We start from the raw sequence: 18,208 nt of genomic DNA on the forward strand, positions 1-18,208 counted from the left end.
CTAGCGCCCGCAACAGGAACTGCCCCAAAACAAAACGTGGACACATCACATTTTAACCCAAAAAAAGAGACCTGTTTTTTGCAAAGTGCCTAGCCGGGGATTTTGGCCTCTAGCTTAACTGGCACCTAGGGAAACCTACCAAACCTTCACATTTTAAAAAACTAGACACCTGGGGAATCAAAGATAGGTTGACTTGCAGGGCTCTCACAAGGTTCTGTTACCCAGAATCCATTGCAAACCTCAAACTTTGGCCAAAAAAACACTTTTTCCTCACATTTTGGTGTCGGAAATTTATAGAATCTGAGAGAAGCCACAAATTTACTTCCACCCAGCGTTCCCCCAAGTCTCTCGATAAAAATGATCCCTGACTTGTGTGGGTAGGCCAAGTGCCCATGACAGGAGATGGCCCAAAACACAACGTGGACACATCACATTTTCCCAAAGAAAAAGAGGTGTTTTTTTCAAAAGTGCTTACCTGTGGATTTTGGCCTCTAGCTCAGCCGGCACCTGGGGAAACCTACTAAACCTGTGCATTTTTGAAAACTAGACACCTAGTGGAATCCAAAATGGGGTGATTTGTGGGGCTCTCACCAGGTTCTGTTACCCAGAATCCTTTGCAAACCTCAAAATTTGGCCAAACAAACCATTTTTCCTCACATTTCTGTGACAAAAAGTTCTGGAATCTGAGAGGAGCCACAAATTTCCTTCCACCCAGTGTTCCCCCAAGTCTCTTGATAAAAATGGTACCTCACTTGTGTGGGTAGGCCTAGCGCCTGCAACAGGAACTGCCCCAAAACAATATGTGGACACATCACATTTTAACCCAAAAAAAGAGACCTGTTTTTTGCAAAGTGCCTAGCTGGGGATTTTGGCCTCTAGCTTAACTGGCACCTAGGGAAACCTACCAAACCTTCACATTTTAAAAAACTAGACACCTGGGGAATCAAAGATAGGTTGACTTGCGGGGCTCTCACAAGGTTCTGTTACCCAGAATCCATTGCAAACCTCAAACTTTGGCCAAAAAAACACTTTTTCCTCACATTTTGGTGTCGAAAATTTATAGAATCTGAGAGGATCCACAAATTTTCTTCCACCCAGCATTCCCCCAAGTCTCTCGATAAAAATGATCCCTGACTTGTGTGGGTAGGCCAAGTGCCCATGACAGGAGATGGCCCAAAACACAACGTGGACACATCACATTTTCCCAAAGAAAAAGAGGTGTTTTTTGCAAAGTGCTTACCTGTGGTTTTTGGCCTCTAGCTCAGCCGGCACCTGGGGAAACCTACCAAACCTGCACTTTTTTTAAAACTAGACAGATAGGGGAATCCAAGATGGGGTGACTTGTGCGGCTTGCACCAGGTTCTGTTACCCAGAACCTTTTGCAAACCTCAAAAAGTGGCCAAAAAAACACTTTTTCCTCACTTTTCGGGTGACAGAAAGTTCTGGAATCTGAGAGAAGCCACAAATTTACTTCCACCCAGCGTTCCCCCAAGTCTCTCGATAAAAATGATCCCTGACTTGTGTGGGTAGGCCAAGTGCCCATGACAGGAAATGGCCCAAAACACAACGTGGACACATCACATTTACCCAAAGAAAAAGAGGTGTTTTTTTCAAAAGTGCTTACCTGTGGATTTTGGCCTCTAGCTCAGCCGGCACCTGGGGAAACCTACTAAACCTGTGCATTTTTGAAAACTAGACACCTAGTGGAATCCAAAATGGGGTGATTTGTGGGGCTCTCACCAGGTTCTGTTACCCAGAATCCTTTGCAAACCTCAAAAAGTGGCCAAAAAAACACTTTTTCCTCACTTTTCGGGTGACAGAAAGTTCTGGAATCTGAGAGGAGCCACAAATTTCCTTCCACCCAGTGTTCCCCCAAGTCTCTTGATAAAAATGGTACCTCACTTGTGAGGGTAGGCCTAGCGCCCGCAACAGGAACTGCCCCAAAACAAAACGTGGACACATCACATTTTAACCCAAAAAAAGAGACCTGTTTTTTGCAAAGTGCCTAGCCGGGGATTTTGGCCTCTAGCTTAACTGGCACCTAGGGAAACCTACCAAACCTTCACATTTTAAAAAACTAGACACCTGGGGAATCAAAGATAGGTTGACTTGCGGGGCTCTCACAAGGTTCTGTTACCCAGAATCCATTGCAAACCTCAAACTTTGGCCAAAAAAACACTTTTTCCTCACATTTTGGTGTCGGAAATTTATAGAATCTGAGAGAAGCCACAAATTTACTTCCACCCAGCGTTCCCCCAAGTCTCTCGATAAAAATGATCCCTGACTTGTGTGGGTAGGCCAAGTGCCCATGACAGGAAATGGCCCAAAACACAACGTGGACACATCACATTTTCCCAAAGAAAAAGAGGTGTTTTTTTCAAAAGTGCTTACCTGTGGATTTTGGCCTCTAGCTCAGCCGGCACCTGGGGAAACCTACTAAACCTGTGCATTTTTGAAAACTAGACACCTAGTGGAATCCAAAATGGGGTGATTTGTGGGGCTCTCACCAGGTTCTGTTACCCAGAATCCTTTGCAAACCTCAAAAAGTGGCCAAAAAAACACTTTTTCCTCACTTTTCGGGTGACAGAAAGTTCTGGAATCTGAGAGGAGCCACAAATTTCCTTCCACCCAGTGTTCCCCCAAGTCTCTTGATAAAAATGGTACCTCACTTGTGTGGGTAGGCCTAGCGCCTGCAACAGGAACTGCCCCAAAACAAAATGTGGACACATCACATTTTAACCCAAAAAAAGAGACCTGTTTTTTGCAAAGTGCCTAGCTGGGGATTTTGGCCTCTAGCTTAACTGGCACCTAGGGAAACCTACCAAACCTTCACATTTTAAAAAACTAGACACCTGGGGAATCAAAGATAGGTTGACTTGCGGGGCTCTCACAAGGTTCTGTTACCAAGAATCCATTGCAAACCTCAAACTTTGGCCAAAAAAACACTTTTTCCTCACATTTTGGTGTCGAAAATTTATAGAATCTGAGAGGATCCACAAATTTTCTTCCACCCAGCATTCCCCCAAGTCTCTCGATAAAAATGATCCCTGACTTGTGTGGGTAGGCCAAGTGCCCATGACAGGAGATGGCCCAAAACACAACGTGGACACATCACATTTTCCCAAAGAAAAAGAGGTGTTTTTTGCAAAGTGCTTACCTGTGGTTTTTGGCCTCTAGCTCAGCCGGCACCTGGGGAAACCTACCAAACCTGCACTTTTTTTAAAACTAGACAGATAGGGGAATCCAAGATGGGGTGACTTGTGCGGCTTGCACCAGGTTCTTTTACCCAGAACCTTTTGCAAACCTCAAAAAGTGGCCAAAAAAACACTTTTTCCTCACTTTTCGGGTGACAGAAAGTTCTGGAATCTGAGAGAAGCCACAAATTTACTTCCACCCAGCGTTCCCCCAAGTCTCTCGATAAAAATGATCCCTGACTTGTGTGGGTAGGCCAAGTGCCCATGACAGGAAATGGCCCAAAACACAACGTGGACACATCACATTTACCCAAAGAAAAAGAGGTGTTTTTTTCAAAAGTGCTTACCTGTGGATTTTGGCCTCTAGCTCAGCCGGCACCTGGGGAAACCTACTAAACCTGTGCATTTTTGAAAACTAGACACCTAGTGGAATCCAAAATGGGGTGATTTGTGGGGCTCTCACCAGGTTCTGTTACCCAGAATCCTTTGCAAACCTCAAAAAGTGGCCAAAAAAACACTTTTTCCTCACTTTTCGGGTGACAGAAAGTTCAGGAATCTGAGAGAAGCCACAAATTTACTTCCACCCAGCGTTCCCCCAAGTCTCTCGATAAAAATGATCCCTGACTTGTGTGGGTAGGCCAAGTGCCCATGACAGGAAATGGCCCAAAACACAACGTGGACGCATCACATTTTCCCAAAGAAAAAGAGGTGTTTTTTTCAAAAGTGCTTACCTGTGGATTTTGGCCTCTAGCTCAGCCGGCACCTGGGGAAACCTACTAAACCTGTGCATTTTTGAAAACTAGACACCTAGTGGAATCCAAAATGGGGTGATTTGTGGGGCTCTCACCAGGTTCTGTTACCCAGAATCCTTTGCAAACGTCAAAATTTGGCCAAACAAACAATTTTTCCTCACATTTCTGTGACAGAAAGTTCTGGAATCTGAGAGGAGCCACAGATTTACTTCCACCCAGTGTTCCCCCAAGTCTCTTGATAAAAATGGTACCTCACTTGTGTGGGTAGGCCTAGCACCCGCAACAGGAACTGCCCCAAAACAAAACGTGGACACATCACATTTTAACCCAAAAAAAGAGACCTGTTTTTTGCAAAGTGCCTAGCTGGGGATTTTGGCCTCTAGCTTAACTGGCACCTAGGGAAACCTACCAAACCTTCACATTTTAAAAAACTAGACACCTGGGGAATCAAAGATAGGTTGACTTGCGGGGCTCTCACCAGGTTCTGTTACCCAGAATCCATTGCAAACCTCAAACTTTGGCCAAAAAAACACTTTTTCCTCACATTTTGGTGTCGGAAATTTATAAAATCTGAGAGGATCCACAAATTTTCTTCCACCCAGCGTTCCCCCAAGTCTCTCAATAAAATTGATCCCTGACTTGTGTGGGTAGGCCAAGTGCCCATGACAGGAGATGGCCCAAAACACAACGTGGACACATCACATATTCCCAAAGAAAAAGAGGTGTTTTTTTGCAAAGTGCTTACCTGTGGTTTTTGGCCTCTAGCTCAGCCGGCACCTGGGGAAACCTACCAAACCTGCACTTTTTAAAAAACTAGACAGATAGGGGAATCCAAGATGGGGTGACTTGTGCGGCTTGCACCAGGTTCTGTTGCCCAGAATCTTTTGCAAACCTCAAAAAGTGGCCAAAAAAACACTTTTTCCTCACATTTCGGTGACAGAAAGTTCTGGAATCCGAGAGAAGCCACAAATTTACTTCCACCCAGCGTTCCCCCAAGTCTCTCGATAAAAATGATCCCTGACTTGTGTGGGTAGGCCAAGTGCCCATGACAGGAGATGGCCCAAAACACAATGTGGACACACCACATTTTCCCAAAGAAAAAGAGGTGTTTTTTCAAAAGTGCTTACCTGTGGATTTTGGCCTCTAGCTCAGCGGGCACCTGGGGAAACCTACCAAACCTGTGCATTTTTGAAACCTAGACACCTAGGGGAATCCAAAATGGGGTGATTTGTGGGGCTCTCACCAGGTTCTGTTACCCAGAATCCTTTGCAAACCTCAAAATTTGGCCAAACAAACAATTTTTCCTCACATTTCTGTGACAAAAAGTTCTGGAATCTGAGAGGAGCAACACATTTCCTTCCACCCAGTGTTCCCCCAAGTCTCTTGATAAAAATGGTACCTCACTTGTGTGGGTAGGCCTAGCGCCCGCAACAGGAACTGCCCCAAAACAAAACGTGGACACATCACATTTTAACCCAAAAAAAGAGACCTGTTTTTTGCAAAGTGCCTAGCCGGGGATTTTGGCCTCTAGCTTAACTGGCACCTAGGGAAACCTACCAAACCTTCACATTTTAAAAAACTAGACACCTGGGGAATCAAAGATAGGTTGACTTGCGGGGCTCTCACAAGGTTCTGTTACCCAGAATCCATTGCAAACCTCAAACTTTGGCCAAAAAAAACACTTTTTCCTCACCTTTTGGTGTCGGAAATTTATAGAATCTGAGAGGATCCACAAATTTTCTTCCACCCAGCGTTCCCCCAAGTCTCTCGATAAAAATGATCCCTGACTTGTGTGGGTAGGCCAAGTGCCCATGACAGGAGATGGCCCAAAACACAACGTGGACACATCACATTTTCCCAAAGAAAAAGAGGTGTTTTTTGCAAAGTGCTTACCTGTGGTTTTTGGCCTCTAGCTCAGCCGGCACCTGGGGAAACCTACCAAACCTGCACTTTTTTTAAAACTAGACAGATAGGGGAATCCAAGATTGGGTGACTTGTGCGGCTTGCACCAGGTTCTGTTACCCAGAATCTTTTGCAAACCTCAAAAAGTGGCCAAAAAAACACTTTTTCCTCACTTTTCGGGTGACAGAAAGTTCTGGAATCTGAGAGAAGCCACAAATTTACTTCCACCCAGCGTTCCCCCAAGTCTCTCGATAAAAATGATCCCTGACTTGTGTGGGTAGGCCAAGTGCCCATGACAGGAAATGGCCCAAAACACAACGTGGACACATCACATTTACCCAAAGAAAAAGAGGTGTTTTTTTCAAAAGTGCTTACCTGTGGATTTTGGCCTCTAGCTCAGCCGGCACCTGGGGAAACCTACTAAACCTGTGCATTTTTGAAAACTAGACACCTAGTGGAATCCAAAATGGGGTGATTTGTGGGGCTCTCACCAGGTTCTGTTACCCAGAATCCTTTGCAAACGTCAAAATTTGGCCAAACAAACAATTTTTCCTCACATTTCTGTGACAGAAAGTTCTGGAATCTGAGAGGAGCCACAAATTTCCTTCCACCCAGTGTTCCCCCAAGTCTCTTGATAAAAATGGTACCTCACTTGTGTGGGTAGGCATAGCGCCCGCAACAGGAACTGCCCCAAAACAAAACGTGGACACATCACATTTTAACCCAAAAAAAGAGACCTGTTTTTTGCAAAGTGCCTAGCCGGGGATTTTGGCCTCTAGCTTAACTGGCACCTAGGGAAACCTACCAAACCTTCACATTTTAAAAAACTAGACACCTGGGGAATCAAAGATAGGTTGACTTGCGGGGCTCTCACAAGGTTCTGTTATCCAGAATCCATTGCAAACCTCAAACTTTGGCCAAAAAAACACTTTTTCATCACATTTTGGTGTCGGAAATTTATAAAATCTGAGAGGATCCACAAATTTTCTTCCACCCAGTGTTCCCCCAAGTCTCTCGATAAAATTGATCCCTGACTTGTGTGGGTAGGCCAAGTGCCCATGACAGGAGATGGCCCAAAACACAACGTGGACACATCACATTTTCCCAAAGAAAAAGAGGTGTTTTTTGCAAAGTGCTTACCTGTGGTTTTTGGCCTCTAGCTCAGCCGGCACCTGGGGAAACCTACCAAACCTGCATTTTTTTTAAAACTAGACAGATAGGGGAATCCAAGATTGGGTGACTTGTGCGGCTTGCACCAGGTTCTGTTACCCAGAATCTTTTGCAAACCTCAAAAAGTGGCCAAAAAAACACTTTTTCCTCACTTTTCGGGTGACAGAAAGTTCTGGAATCTGAGAGAAGCCACAAATTTACTTCCACCCAGCGTTCCCCCAAGTCTCTCGATAAAAATGATCCCTGACTTGTGTGGGTATGCCAAGTGCCCATGACAGGAAATGGCCCAAAACACAACGTGGACACATCACATTTTCCCAAAGAAAAAGAGGTGTTTTTTTCAAAAGTGCTTACCTGTGGATTTTGGCCTCTAGCTCAGCCGGCACCTGGGGAAACCTACTAAACCTGTGCATTTTTTAAAACTAGACACCTAGTGGAATCCAAAATGGGGTGATTTGTGGGGCTCTCACCAGGTTCTGTTACCCAGAATCCTTTGCAAACGTCAAAATTTGGCCAAACAAACAATTTTTCCTCACATTTCTGTGACAGAAAGTTCTGGAATCTGAGAGGCGCCACAATTTTCCTTCCACCCAGTGTTCCCCCAAGTCTCTTGATAAAAATGGTACCTCACTTGTGTGGGTAGGCATAGCGCCCGCAACAGGAACTGCCCCAAAACAAAACGTGGACACATCACATTTTAACCCAAAAAAAGAGACCTGTTTTTTGCAAAGTGCCTAGCCGGGGATTTTGGCCTCTAGCTTAACTGGCACCTAGGGAAACCTACCAAACCTTCACATTTTAAAAAACTAGACACCTGGGGAATCAAAGATAGGTTGACTTGCGGGGCTCTCACAAGGTTCTGTTATCCAGAATCCATTGCAAACCTCAAACTTTGGCCGAAAAAACACTTTTTCCTCACATTTTGGTGTCGGAAATTTATAAAATCTGAGAGGATCCACAAATTTCCTTCCACCCAGCGTTCCCCCAAGTCTCTCGATAAAATTGATCCCTGACTTGTGTGGGTAGGCCAAGTGCCCATGACAGGAGATGGCCCAAAACACAACGTGGACACATCACATTTTCCCAAAGAAAAAGAGGGGTTTTTTGCAAAGTGCTTACCTGTGGTTTTTGGCCTCTAGCTCGGCCGGCACCTGGGGAAACCTACCAAACCTGCACTTTTTTTTAAAACTAGACATATAGGGGAATCCAAGATGGGGTGACTTGTGCGGCTTGCACCAGGTTCTGTTACCCAGAATCTTTTGCAAACCTCAAAAAGTGGCCAAAAAAACACTTTTTCCTCACATTTCAGTGACAGAAAGTTCTGGAATCCGAGAGAAGCCACAAATTTACTTCCACCCAGCGTTCCCCCAAGTCTCTCGATAAAAATGATCCCTGACTTGTGTGGGTAGGCCAAGTGCCCATGACAGGAGATGGCCCAAAACACAATGTGGGCACATCACATTTTCCCAAAGAAAAAGAGGTGTTTTTTCAAAAGTGCTTACCTGTGGATTTTGGCCTCTAGCTCAGCCGGCACCTGGGGAAACCTACCAAACCTGTGCATTTTTGAAAACTAATTTGTGGGGCTCTCACCAGGTTCTGTTACCCAGAATCCTTTGCAAACCTCAGAATTTGGCCAAAAAATCAATTTTTCTTCACATTTTGGTGACAGAAAGTTCTGTAATCTGAGAGGAGCCACAAATGTTCTTCCACCCAGCGTTCCCCCAAGTCTCCCGATAAAAATGGTACCACACTTATGTGGGTAGGCCTAGTGCTCGCCAAACGAAAGGCCCCAAAACACTATCTGGACACATCAAAATGATCAAATACAAAACTACTTGTTTTTGCGCAGGGCACCTGCGTTATTGGTCCTCGGCTCAGCAGCCATTTGGGGAAAACCTACCAAACTCAGAAATTTCGGAAAACTAGACACCCAAGGGAGTCCAGGGAGGTGTGACTTGTGTGGATCCCCCAATGTTTCCTTACCCAGAATCCTCAGTAAACCTCATATTTAGCTACAAAATCAAAATTTTCCCACATTTCTGTGTGGGATCACTGCACTGGGACAAATTTCCTACCACCCAACGTTCCCCTCAGTCTTCCAGTAAAAATTATACCTCACGCGTGTAGGTGGGACAAGTGCCTGTGACAGGTAAGAGCCAAAAACATGTCACAATTGAGGGGGAACCGGTCCAAAAGGGTATTTTGAAAAAAAAAAATTTAGGCTGACAAGTGCAGCAGAATTTTCATCGGTATAGATGAGCCAATGCTAGGTGGTAGGAAGTTTGTGGATTACTGCAGATTCCAGAAGGTTCCATCACAGTGGGTAAGAAAATTGTGCGGGTGCATGTGAAGCACACCACCCTGTAATCACCCAGATGTTTAGTTTAGAGATGTGTCTAGGTCTTGTGGATTTTTCTACATGGCAGTCCAAAAAGTGCAGCCCTCACCATTTTAAGTGGGAAGATTTTGAGAGTTAGCTAAGCTCTTATGGCCCAAATGTAAAACCAAAACCCAAAATAATCAAATGTCCACTTGCTTGCCATGGGATAAGATGTTTTAGTGTACGCAGGGAGAGCTGAAATACTGTTACCCCCTTCAGTTGGGGTAGGGGCATAACCAGGCCCATACTGGTTAGTAGCCGCCACGCCAATATATATTTTTTAATTCCTTGACATTTAGTAGACTTTCTGCCCCCCCCCGGAGGTTGGATGGGGGGTAACTGTCCCATCTGCCCACTAGTTGGCAGAACAAGTTCTGTCCAATTTATTTGGGGTGGGGGTATTGCCATACCACCACACTCTTATTTTGGAAAAAAAATCTTCCCTGGTCTCTGATGGGCAGATGGGCCTTCCAGAAATAGGCTGTCGGCCTCCAAGGAGGGCAGATAAGGCCAACAGTATTGTGCCCCAATGGTGAGCGACCCTTGCCCAAGGGGCTGCCCCCAAACAAAACACACACACCAATCCTTGGTGCCTAAGTGGTTTCTGCCCCCGGTGGCAGATCGGCATACTAGAAATAGGCTGATCTTCCCCCAAGGGGAGCAGAAATGGCCTCAAATAGATTTGCCCCCCCCAGAGGAGCGACCCACTCCCCTTGCGTGAAATTGGCGTAAAAAAAAAAATCCCTGGTGCCTAGAGGTTTCTGCACCCCTTGAGAGCAGATCGGCCTAATACAAATAGGCCGATCTGCCCCCAAGGGCGGCAGAAATGGCCTAAAATAAATGTGTCCCCCTAGGGAAATGACCATTGCTTAAGGGGTCGCTCCCCTTGCATGAAATTGATGGAAAATAATAAAAATCCCTGGTGTCTAGTGGTTTCTGCCCCCCTTGGGGGTAGATAGGCCTAACAAAAATAGGCTGATCTGCCCCACAAGGGGGCAGAAATGGCCTAAAAGTAAATTTGCCCCCCTGGGGAGCGACCCTTGCATAAGGGATCGCTCCCCACATACAAAACACAAAAAAACACAACAATTTCTTTTATCTCTAGTGTCTATAGGGTTTCTGCCACCCCTGGGGGCAGATCGGCCTAATTATAGTAGGCCGATCTGCCCCCGGGGGGGCAGAAATAGCCTGAAAATAAATTGCCCCCCCTGCCCCCCTGGGGAGTGCAGTTGCCCAACGGGCTGCTCCTCTTATTTAATTACACAAAAAAGTTCCCTGGTGTCTAGTGGCATTTCTTCTGCCCGATTGCATTGCAATCGGGCAGCAGAAATGCTGAGAGAAACATGAAAGGAGAGTACAGGCCTTTCCTCTCCTTTTATGCCTCTTTGGCCACCTCCATGTGATCAGAGTAGAAAGGATTTTGCATCTCTCCTCCGATCACTTCCAGTGAGGTGGGTGCGATTGCGCACTGACGTCATCAGATGCCGCGGAGGGGTCGGAGGGTGGGGGGGCAGGGTAGGGGTCAGAGGAAAGGGATGGAAGCGATTCCCCTTCCATCCCTGCCCATGGGAGGGGGTTCCAAGCCCTCGGGGGGAGGGCTTCCCCATAGGCCCCTGTCTGGATGTAACGGTTACGTCCTGTGCACCCAAGCGGTGCTGCCCAAGACGTAACCATTACGTCCAAGGCACCCAAGGGGTTAAAGAATAAGAAAGCAAGAGGAATAAGACATCCATTCTGTTCAAAAGGTGATTACTCCTTGTAGTAACGAACAGAGGAGGAAGATTTCTAGGCTTGAAGGAAAGCCATTACTGAAAAATAATAGTTTCCATAGCATTTTAGTGGCTATAAAGTGCACATGTGTGTGTGTACAAAAGTCAGGAAAAATAGGTAGTGTAGACAAACATTCTAAGGTCTCATACACAATTGAATATATCCTGTTAGTTTTACAAGTGAAAAGCGTACCACATATATTTACCCAAAGGTACCAAATAAGATCAAGGTAAGAACCTTATTTTACTTGGCTGGCTGGTGTATTCCCCATATTAGGGCAATCATGCTAAGTCATACTGAGAGTTCAATTTATACAATCAAATATTAATATAGTGATTCAGAGTTTCATACAAAGAGCTGTCTCAATGTTCAAATTGATAGATGTCAACATCAACATCATTGTGCTTAGTAATTGTAAATGGAACAACCCAATCCACCCCAGAACAACAAATCTTGCCATTTCTATTTGTAAGATCAATCAGTCAGGAACACATGGAGTTCCCTGTCTACATTTAAACAGGCCTCCACTGCTCGTAGCCTTATTAACCCCCTGGACTTCAGTTTTCTTAATGTGGCATCCTTTCCCCACCCCTAGGGTCAACATCTATCCATTGTATCCCATGGAACCTTGTTGATCAACTCTGATTCCTTATGTACTGTATTGAATTGTATCGCCAGTGGATAATTAGGATTACTATTACTTATGGTTTTAATGTGTTCCTGCATCCTTTCTTTTAACGGTCTTATTGTACTTTCAATATGTATAAGATTGCACTTACAGATGATACAGTATACAACAAACTTGGAGTTGAAGTTAATAAAGCACTGTATTGTTTACATTTTCATGGTGTTGTACTTAAAAATGGTAGTGCGATCCACAGTACATTGGCACATATTGCAGTGCGTACACTTGTAAAACCCTTTAAGTTTGTTAGGCAGCCAGTCAGTTTGTGTCTTCTGTGATCTTGGAGGAAAAAAGCTGGTGTATAATATTTTTCTCAACAAGGTGACCCTGCTCGATGTAATCTGTGTCCTATTACGTATCAATTTAGACAATGTATTGTCCAATTTGAGCAGTTGCCAACGCTTATTGAGAATGTGGTATAGGCTAGGGCTATGTGAGCTGTATCCAGGAATCAGAGCCAAACATTTGTCCCTATTAGTCTTGAGGGTGTTTGGCTCAAAAGGGAATTGTGTGGTGTGCTCATAATGTTGTTTCTGGCTTTACTAAGAGAATGTCCCCTGTAACCCCTCTGTCAGAAACGGTCCTCCAATAGATCAAGTTCATGTGCAAATATCAAATCATCAGTACAATTGTGTCCCAGCCGTGTCATCTCCCCTAAGAGGATCACATTGATTTGGGCTTTGGGAGGTGCACTATGTGCATGTAATACTGAATTACAAGCAGTGGGTTTTCTGTATTGTCTGGAGTGAATTTTGTTACATTCAACATATAGGAGAACATCCATAAATTAAATGTGCTTAAAATTTATTTGATGAGTAAAGCTGACATTATAGGAATTATCATTCAAATGGGCTAAGAGAATCTCCATTTCTGCCCGACTACCCGTCCAGTTGACAAAAATGTCATCAATTTAACTTCCCCAATACAAAATCTTTCCTGAAATTTCTGGTTAACAAGCCGACCATAAGTGTTTCCTCTCAAAATCTCCCATGTAGAGATTTATGTACAAAGGGGAAAAGTTGGCGCCCATCACAACACTCTGTGTTTCTCTATAACAATTACCATTATGCAAAAATCCATTATTCTCTAACCGCAGTTTAGTTATGTCCAGTAACATTTCTGTATGTTCAAATAGTGTTGTATCTCTGTAGGAGGAGGTCACAGCGAGGGTCTCTAGACCCTTTCTAATGGGATGAAAGTATATAGAGAGTTGACAGTTAATGTGACAAAAGTAAACTCATCTCGCCATTCCAAATCTTCCAGGTTGCTGAACAGGTCTTTGGTATCTTGTATATAAGAAGGTAAGTTATGTATCAAAGGTTGTAAAAAGAAATCAATATACTCGGGAATGCATTCTGTGGGGGAACCGATTCCAGATGCATTTGGTCTCCCAGGTGAAAAGCAGTCTGACCTATGTATTTTAGGGAGTATACACAGACAAGCAGCTTGTGGTGTCAAATTAAACAAATACTCATACTCCATGCCCGTAGTTTAGCAGAGATCCTGCCAGAAAGCTAACCTCTGTCCAGTTTTTCTAGTTAGGCCAGCTAGTGGGTTCCTAGTAGGTTGACAGTAAGGTCCGTTAATTGTCTATCTATTTCATTAACATAATCTGTTTTTCACATAATAACAGTGTTGCCTCCTCTATCTGCTTCCCTGATTACAATGTCAGGGATTACAGACAATTCATGTAGTGCTTTGCATTCCGTGCTTGTGAGGTTTTTCTCCCATGTTTGTGCTTATCATGTAATTGGTCTCCTAGTTTATGTATATCTAGTGTCACTGCCCTGTAAAATACATCAATGGTATTGTCAGAATGCAAATTAGGAACAAATATTGATCTTGGTTTCAAACCACTATCAATACATAGATTTGGTAAAATTTGTAAGTCAGATGACACATTCACTGTGGAGGGTGAAGATACATCTGTTTCCGCTAAGGACAGGAGAAGTTGAATATCCTAAATAACCCTGGTAGTGTTTTGACATTCCCCAAGAGGAAGCATCAATGTTACCACATGTCCTGGCTTTTCAGCAAAATGTTTCTTTAATTTTAAACATTGTAGAAACTTGAACAAGTCAATATGAATGTGTACAAAATCAGGCATTGAGGTTGAACATAAACTCTGTCACCTATGCAGTTCTTGAATACGTAGCTCAGATAGTTCAAAGTCAGACAACTTCACAATTGATGCATTATCAACATGGGTTGGTGAATCCCCAATGCGTGGTAGTTCATTGACTAATGTATTCACCTTTTCTCATTGTGGGATACTGATCTGGTTACCATTCCTTCCCCTACGCTTATTCTTGCCAATGTTCCTCCCACATACTGTCTCCTTAAATCTGGGGTTTGTTGTTTGTTGTTGTTTTGTCTTGTCCCTTTCCTGTACCTTTGCAGCTCCACTCAAAAAGAAGAAGTAGGCGCACCAGTAGAGGCCCTGAAGGGATATTGTTTGATGTCTCCAGTTAAGGCTCGCAGGGGTGGGGGGAGTGGCAGCGTGGCACGTGGTCGAGGGCTGGAACAACAAAAAACATATATATTTTTTTAATTACCTTCCGTGCTGTGCCGCTCCTCTTGCTCCAGTACTTGAAGGCACAGGCTCCCAGGCTGCCTTGCAGCCAATCCTAACTCACCTTCATGCTGCTGGCTGCATGAAAGGAGCGTAAGGATTGGATGGAGTGCGCCACCAGGGTGCTCCGAAGCAGAGTGGGAGCCTCTGCATGCTCTCTCCACCCCAGCAACACAGTGCCGAGTTGGAGACAGCCAGCCAAACATACATGCGCACTGAGAGGGAGTGATGTGCCCTCCATCCGTCATCACCTGTGGCCCTACCCGTTTTACAATAAAACCATAATAAACTTGGTTTATTATGGTTTTATTGTAAAAGATTTGCAGCTGCTGCTGCTGGCAGGGGGGCGAAGCTCCTCCACTATAGCGGAGGAGCATCCCCTGGATGTCTCGCTGATTTTACTTGAGATGCTAGACATATCTGACTCTCTACTGGAAAGTGGTTCAACCACCTTTTCAATGGTTGGTTTAGGAAGTGTTCTAACATCATCAAATCTCTTACCATTAGTAAAAGCTCTCCTGTTACAGTAATAATTGTTGTCCCTTTTAAGCTTCATCTCTTTATCCTTGATACAGAGTTGATTTGCATAAAGCACATCTTTGAGAATTTTATAATTCTTTTCTGTTCCTTCTCATAAATTGAGGTCCCTAATTTTATGCTCTAATTTGGCAATTTACAGTATAAGTGAGTCCCTTTTCCTCTCAGCATGTTTGATTAGTATATTTATCATGCCGAATGATGAGGACAGAATAAAATATTCCCATTCACTTAAGAGATCAGGATCCAGGTCCTCAAAAGACGTAAAAATGATTACCCGGAGTCCTCAGGGAATTTATTTTATTTCAAGACAGCGCTTAAGAATGGTGGAATCCCACCATCTAAATAGCACCTACCTTTTGAGTCTTTCCAGCCTAATGAGTCTGTTTAAGACCCTCTTTTTTATCAACATGTTTGTTTTCTTTGTCCGAGGCTGGTTTGTGTGAAAAGAGTTCTTGTACTAATCTGTCCTGTCATCATGAAAAGGTGGCATGGGTGCTCAAATTTCGAACACCACTATATCCCAGAACAATAAAAAGAAAGAGTGCTGAAAACCTCACTCAACAAATGTTATGAACAGGTAGTGGTGGTATCAGTATTGCAACTCCACGTAACCAAGAGCAATATGTTGGTCCTATGGCAGGGGAGAAGTTATCAATTGTTCAGCAAGTACAGCAGCAACTGGGGCAAGTTGGTGCCACTCCAGCACACGTATGGCTCTTTCCTACAGCCAAACCACTTCCCTTCCTGAGTTAGGGTCCAAGGCACAAATGCTACGCCACCGCCCTGGGTGTTCTGGCCATGGGTTGTAGGAAAGCTCTGTGCCCACTGCACTGTTCTGTAGGTTTGCAACTTCATATTGGTCAAATCTGTGATAATATCTATTATTAATTAATGAGGGGACATTCAGGTGTCTCGCTTCTCTGTATTTTCCCAAAGATGATGGTTACCTTACCAGACATTTATTACATGTATTATTTGTAGAAATTGCATACTTAGTTGAAAGTGCAGCGGCCTTACATCTTCGTGTACTATCTGCATGTATATCCAGTGGCTAACACTGATACTGTATCCTTACAGTTCAAGTGTGGCTATGAGTCCTGAGCAGCAACCAATCCTCATTTGCAATCTGTTTATGATTATCTACTTTCCAAAATGTTAACCGAGGTTTCTGCACTCAGCACATTCATGACAACTCACTGCAAATGCCTCAACTTGTATATGTGATAATGAAAGTACTGCCTCTGTGGTAAGGTACTCCTACCAAGGATTCTACTTGCAGGGGAAACAGAAGCTGGACTTCATTTTAAATTATGGAAAGTTAATCTGCTGCTACTGGTTCATCTTACCTGATGGTGCATGAAAATAAGATTTTCAAGAGCAGCTAATCAACGTTAAATGTCCACTTCCATAAGCTTTGATCAGATCTACTGTCAAGAGTCAAAGTAATTTCAGAAATCCACTTTATTAAAATGAATGACTATAAGAAACATATTACATAAAAGTATGATCCGTACCTTCCTGTGGTCACTCCGCCTACTACTTGGAAGTGGAGATCAGTCAATTAAGAACAGTCTTTCTGCTGGTAAAAAATGTGTTGTGGTTGGTCAATTAAGATGAGGCAACATTTGAATGGAGGCATATTTCATTAGGAAGCAGACACTCACTTTGTCTACACCAAATATAAATGTAGAGCCCAAAAATATATTTTTTGAGTTTTTTTGTATAATATTAGCTGCCATTTGTGTTTCGTTGTGAATGGACTGCATAAGCAGACTTCTATGAAACACATCGGCTTTACAGGGAGCATGCTCAACCACCACGGAGTTCCGTAATGGAAAAACGTTTTAGGCCCTGCATTGCCTGGAAGTGACATCTGTACCCGGCAGTGGAGTGGTTAGTCAGGTGGGTACAGGGAACACTCCAACTTTTGTGAGAGGGATTTCCTTCCAGACTCAATCTCCAACTGCCTTGGTGAACAATGCTTTTTACACAGTGTGTTAAGATGTGCATGTACCTCCATTCATGTACCTCTGAGCGCCAATTTGAAAGATTCTTCTGAAATCAGACCCAGAACGTGGTGGCAAATTCCACGGACTTACAAGAAAACTCTGAGAGATGCCACAGAGTTCAGCGAATGGGCAGAAATTGGCATATCGAGTTGCTTGTGCTGACTTTTAGTGCCAGGAGCTTGTTTGGCACTGAGAAACAGTGTGAACGGCACCACACAGTGAACTGAGGGAGCTTCTGCTTGAGTTGATTTTGCTGCAGCTCAAGTAGATTTTCTGCTCGAGTGGCAGCTTCCTCATTCTAAACAGTTGTGACTGCCCACAACACTTCGCCGTGAGAACATCTCACTAGATGCCCTCCTAGCACCCGAAAATCTCACTAGGGGATGCCAATTCTTGGTCACCAAATTACCACTGGCAATCAGCGTGTGAGAAAAACTCTGCCACACGGTGGTTGACGGAATTGGGTGGAACTCTGCATTACAAGAGTAACGTGGAATAGCTAAAATTCTGCTAGCTCCGCCGGCGCAGTTAAATTTATCTCCCACTCCTACAATTAACCTTCTTTATCTATGAAACTTCTTTTGAGTTCCTCTGTATTTTCAATGTTGCATCACTTAGAATCTCTTGTTGGGTTATGTCTTGAGATTTGCCAGGTCACTAGTAAGTCAATAGTACGTTATGTAATTCTTCTCAATCATCTGTACTGCTCTATCAGATCATAGAACTCTTCACAAAGCTCATTTCATACAATGCTTCTTACCACTTCCTACTACTGATGTCAATCTACTGGACTACACTGCCTAAATTCCTTGGTCTAATGACAGAAGTGAAGGACTGGCAAAAGTTTCCATAGGGTTCGGAAACACTTGGTAACCTAAGCTGGCAGTAAGGCTCCAGGAGTAAATATTTTGTCACTTGAGATCTTTTGAGTCCTGCATGTCACAATCTAATCTCGAACCTTGGCAAAACCAACTGAGACGACTATTCAATTATGCTAAGTGCTCTAAACCAGCATAATTGTGTGATATTCTTTGTAAAATGTAGGCCCAGGCGAAATTTAGTTTATGGTGTCATTATAGTGCACAGTATCTAAGATTTCGCTTTCCATTTGTTTGGTGATATGCCCGCGATTACTCCATTTACACCTAACTGAGATTTTGATTAAAATGTCAATCAAAGGAGCACTGGAACAATGCAAACAAACATAACGTAAGTGGCTGTTGTTCACTTCTTG

Source organism: Pleurodeles waltl, chromosome 11, assembly GCF_031143425.1.
Source record: "Pleurodeles waltl isolate 20211129_DDA chromosome 11, aPleWal1.hap1.20221129, whole genome shotgun sequence".
Classification (NCBI taxonomy): domain Eukaryota; kingdom Metazoa; phylum Chordata; class Amphibia; order Caudata; family Salamandridae; genus Pleurodeles; species Pleurodeles waltl.